The sequence below is a fragment of the Gekko japonicus genome, unplaced genomic scaffold (genome assembly GCF_001447785.1).
Source record: "Gekko japonicus isolate JY-2015 unplaced genomic scaffold, Gekko_japonicus_V1.1 scaffold580, whole genome shotgun sequence".
NCBI lineage: Eukaryota > Metazoa > Chordata > Lepidosauria > Squamata > Gekkonidae > Gekko > Gekko japonicus.
The window spans coordinates 681,052-686,904 of record NW_015165845.1 but is presented as its reverse complement, the minus strand read 5'-3'; positions in this window follow the sequence as shown (position 1 = coordinate 686,904).

Genomic DNA, 5,853 nt, shown 5'->3' with positions numbered 1-5,853 from the left:
CCCCTCCCACTCACCCAGCGGAAGGACGGCGGCTGTCAAGGACCAAACCGTAAGCCCACCGTCACGCAGCACGCGTCCTCGTCACCATAGCAATTGCCGGCCAAAGGTGATCTCGCGGAAAGACAAACGCGAGGCCTTCCCTCCACCCCTTGAGGTTTCCAGGGCGACTCATTGAAACGCCGCGCGGGCTGGAAACCGGTTTTGGGGCTGCGTTGCTCCAGCAGGCTTGAGTTGGCAAACTCGATAGGAATAAGCCCTTTCAAGCCAGTCTTGCGGAATGGCTGAAGGAAGTTGCCGGTTCTTGTAGGCGCAGGCTCTATTGTGGCAGGCGTTTCATCAGTGAAGTAGAAAAAATAGTACAGCCGCACTGCTCAATGCAAAATCACCAAGGAAAATACAAAATCTGTTTAAATACTTTTTATTGGGGAGGGATTTCATGAGTGACCACGCTCAGGGCTGTTTCGTGACTTCTTATACAGCACAATCCTAATTATGCTCATTCAGAAATAAATCTGGCTGGATTCGTTTGGAATGTGTGTTTAAAATCGCAGGTGCACAGTCCACTCTTGTGCATGTATAAAAGCTAGCCCTATTGAGCTCAGTGAGCCTCACTCCCAAGTAAAAGCATCTAAGACTGTAGTCCGGAGATTCCCTCTCCCAGCCCATGTAACTTGAAAACTTGTTATCCACATGTGTGGTAATGTGTGCATCAGTAAGGACTGCATCAGTGGTTAGTTCCCTTTCTTACACGCCCAAAGAAATGCTGATCTCCACTTTGAGGTGAGGAAGCTATTTTTCTCCAGGCCAATTTGGCCAGGGATCCTGGAGGTTTTTTGTTACTGAACAGTAACAGGTGTCGGTTGGGGGGGGGGGGGATTTGTGAATTTCCTGCATTGTGCAGGGGGTGGGCTAGATGACCTTGGAGATCCCTTCCAATTCTATGGTTCTATGATTCTAGGAGAAAAATAGGATTCTTTAAGGGGTGTGTTTACCAGGGTTGTTGCCACGGAGTCCACCCTCCCAAGGAGCCATTTTCTTTAGGGGAACTGATCTCAGTAGTCTGGGAGATCATTTGTAATTCCAGGAGACCTCTATGCCCCACCTGGAGGTTGGGAACCCTATTTTTGTTTTATAATTTTATCTATTAAAATATTTATATTCCAACTTTCCTCCATGGAAACTGTTTCTCATCTAGCAAGATGGAAATTAGAACAAGACTATTCCTATTTTTCAAAATCTTCAGGTATTTCCCAACCTAGAGTTGGCAACCCTACTACTGAGTGATAATTCACCCACCAGTACAGAGACATACTTTGAACTGCTCTGCAATCCCAAAATAAGTTTTGAGTCAGCCCAATCATGTATTTGTGCCACTTGTATAACTTGAAGTGGCTCAATGGTGTTTTGTTTTGTTTTTTGCAAAACACACAGATGATCAAACTCTCGTTCTTGATTATTGAGTTTATAAACCAGTCCTTAGGGTGTCATACCTGCAAGCATGCTACACCAAAATAAAAGACTAGACCAGATGCATACTTAGGGTATGTGCTAAGACTGTTCCTTTGACCCAGAACCTATATTGGGGTGTAAAGCTGCTTAAATACATGCCCTGACACATACTGCTTTTACACCTTTTAATTGAATAAGGAATTAGGAATTGCAAATAAGGAACTAGAAGCTAAGAACCACTTTCAACCTCATGAATACTGGTGGTATCAAATGGCAGCATTGCCAAGCATTTGATGATGTGCCAAGCATTTGATGACATGGAAATGAGCAGATTACCACCGTTAATTCTAATCAAAGATATAATACCAAAATGCTTAGTTTTAAAAAAAACTTTGCTGCATTCAGAATGAACGTTCAGCTGAGCTTCAAAATAAGACTTCAGTTTTGTAAAATGAGAACCACAAACCAATTCACTAATTAGGATTAACTAGGATGAAATTAGATGCTTCATGCTCTGCGCCTCTAATGACAAACTTGTGTCTGACAGGCATCTCATGTTACTAAGCCTGCAATACTTTCAGGGTCCAAGAGTGATTGGGGGGGGGGGACAGAGGGGAAAATCAAGTTTGTCACAACTACAAGCAACTCCAATAATCTCTGGAACAGCAATCAATTTAAAAGTACTAATGAATGAGCATATAGTCTAAAAGGCATGTCTCAGGAGCATTAGCAATATACAGTTTACATAACGCAAAAACTTGGGCCAGTCTTGGAAACAGCAAGATGTGGAAACCACATTCATGTTGTATGTGCCGAAAAGAAAAACAAAACAGCCAAGATATTTTATTGAACCACCTCCTGTTAATATTATGCAAAAAAAATTCCAGGAGTGGTGTCTTTTTCCATATATATCCTCCTTTTAGTCTTTTAGCAAAGATCTCTTGAAGGAGTCATGCATATATTTTTTAAAAGAAAGCCACTTTAGGATACAACACTTTTAGAGAAGTACCTGTTCATTTTTGCCAACACCTTGCTTACATTGCAAGCAGTATGAAGTTCCCTTTCTGATGTAAACTAGTGTGGCCCTCAGTGTTTTGTATGTGCTTTCTGGTGTTACAGGTCTGAAGTACATGCTGGCTTCTGTATTAAGCAGAAACACAAGGGATGAGAGAATACAGTAAAAATCATAGCAAGTAGAGAAGATGAGAGGAAACCATTGCTCAGTAGTAGAGTACATGTTTTAAAATCAATCCCCATGCTCAGGTTGCTATGCTGGAAAAGAGGCCAATGCTGCTCAGAGTATACTAGATCAGTGGTTTGCAACGGGGGCCATGCATATTTCTAGGGAGCCACAGTAAGTGCCATATTTCTACAGGGGCACAATAAGTTTCTGAGAGCGCCACCAAACTTAACTGCCAGGCTGTCATGATCCTGGGCCTATGCTGAGGCAGATTGAGGCCTTCAGACCACAGAAAGCCTCAACTAGATTAGGCTGTGGGCCTACTGTTCCCAGGCTCCCTCTGAGTCTTGTGATTGGGCAAGGGAGAAATAGAGGGGAAACTGAAGCCAATCACAGGTGAAGAGGTGGTGCCCCTGGGCAAAAAGTAGAAGAAGAAGAAGAGAAGAGATTGGATTTATGCCCCGCCCTTCACTACCCAAAGGTGTCTCAGAGCGGCTTACAAACTCCTTTCCCTTCCCCTCCTCACAACAGACACCCTGTGAGGTGGGTGGGGCTGAGAGAGCTCTTGACAGAAACTGCTCTTTTTCAAGGACAGCTGTGCCAGAGCTTGCGACTGACCCAAGGTCACATCAGCAGGTGCCAGTGGAGGAGTGGGGAATCAAACCCGGTTCTCCCAGATTAGAGTCCGCGCACTTAACCACTACACCAAAAAGGCCTTGCAGCAGGAGGGAGGGTATTCACTCTTGGAGGCAGAGCTATCCCTTACCCAGAGAGGGGTGAGTGTGGCCTTGAGCCTAGTGTAATGGGAAGTTTAAAAAGTAGGCACGTTAGGGATTTTTTGTTGTTTTGGTGGCAACTCCTGTTCATTGCCTTTTATCTAATCCATCCTGGTTATTACCAAATCGGTTTAATAAACCATATTTTTGTTACTCTGCTGGGTCCTCACACCTCATTGGGCCACTCAGAAGAGGAAGTAGGGAGGGTGTTCTGAGCCCTCCTTGGTTAAACCCATACCAGAGTGGTGGCAGCCAGTGGAAGACCCTCTGCACTCCCACCCACAACACAGGCTTTATGATAGGGCTGCCAAATGTGGGCGGGGGGCGGGGAATCCCCTGCTTTGAAGCCCCGATTTCAAACGCGGCGGAATCAGGGCCCGGGGGAACCCCACCCCCGGCATGCGCGTCACTAGCAAGTGACGTGGGCTCGCTGGGGGCGGGGCCCCAGCTGTGGCCCCGCCCCCAGCGTGCCTACATCACTTCTGCGTGACGTGCATGCGGCGCACGCACGCACAACCCCGACGCCGGCCAGGAGCCCCCCACTCCCGGCCAAGACGGATTTGGCAACCCTACTTTATGATCAGTTTGTCATAATTCTTACATCTCAATTTCTGTACTAGTTTCAGCAGCATAAATATTGAAAATTATATTTTATAATAAATATCTTAATAAAAAGGCAATCTGTAATGAATGAAATTTTATATTATTTATGTGATTTACTTTAAAAAAAAGATTACTCTAGATGGCGAGTAGGGTAAAGGGAAAAAAAATGTTGGCAATATTCAATTGAGTATCGGGCCCACAGTTCTATTTCATCACCTCAGAACAGTGTGATGCCAATGTGTCTAATATGTATGAGTACACTTTCAAATGAGAGAATGTGGCTGTGTAAGCTGCATATAACGGATACAGTTTAGATTGATAAACAGTGCAGATGGTAAAGTACCTTTTTTCCAGCTAACAGACACAATGAGGTGGGGCCACAGAGGCTCAGAAGGGGGCCATGAGCCAAAAAAAAGGTTGAGAACCCCTGTATTAGATGGACTCAGGTGTCCTGCAGTATAAGGCAGCTTCATATGTTCATCCATTATAGGAACTTCCCACTTATGGACTTTGTTAGACTTTCCTCAAAGTTTTGGCACCTCTCAGTAAAGCATTCAAGATGGATCTGATCCAACCAGCTTTCATTAAATCTTGTAAAGTTCTCCTCACTACAGGCGCTTTTCCACACAGGTCCCATGATACCCAGCATAGCCCCTTAGGGAGGTCAAAGGCCCTCCTCCCTCCTTTTTCCGTCAGTGGAAAAGCTGACTGGATCAAACCCAGGGTCTGGCAGAAAAGAGCAACATAGCCCCACCCCACACAAGTTAAACTCTTGCCAACATTCTCCTCCTTAAGGTGACTTTCCTTAAGACTGTTCATACAGCTAAAACAAGATCTTGTGCCTTTTCTGTGGTGGGCCTGGTCTACTGAAACAACCTGCCAGAATGGATGAGGAGGGCACTTTCACCTGCCACATTTTGGAAGGCATGTGATGGTGGAACGTGCCATCAAGTCACAGCCGACTTCTGGTGACCCATACAGTTTTCAAGGCAATGTTGAGAGGTAGTTTACCATTGCCTGCCTCTGTATAGCAACCCAGGATTTCCCACTGAAGTACTAATCAGGGTTGACCATGCTTAGCTTCTAAGATCTGACATGATCAGGCTAGCCTCAGCCATCCAGATCAGGAAGGCATGTAAATATTCTGGAGAGTATATTTAGTGGAAAGAGAAATTGTTTCAGCAAATTTAGCTGTATTTGTTTACACCTCTCCATTTTAAATTTGTAATGCACAACTTTTAATCTTAAATTATAATTTGTGTCCTTGCAGCCTGGTTGATGCATTGGGCAGTGCCTTGAGAGCCAGCATGATGTAATGGTTAAGAGTGGCAGACTCTGATCTGAAGAGCCGGGTTTGATTCCCCAATCCCCACCCTTCCACATGAAGCCTGCTGGGTGACCTTGGGCCAGTCACAGTTCTCTCAGAAGTATCTCAGCCTCACCTACCTCACAAGGTGCCTGTTATGGGGAAGGGAATGCAATTGTAAGGGTAGAGAAAAAGTGGGGTATAAAAACCTTCTCAAGTCCAAGGAGATAAGGTGGGATAGAAATGTTTTAAGCAAATAAATCACAATGCTGAATGTGTAGATCAGCAATAGAACATAAGAACATAAGAGATGCCAATGTTGGATCAGGCCAAAGGCTCATCCAGTCCAACACTCTCTGTCACACAGTGGCCAGAAATACCAGGTGCCATCAGGAGGTCCACCAGTGGGGCCAGGACATTAGAAGCCCTCCCACTGTTGACCCCCACCCCCAAGCACCAAGAAGACAGAGCATCACTTGCCCCAGAGCCCCTATCTATACCTTGTGGCTAATAGCCACTGATGGACCTCTGCTCCATAT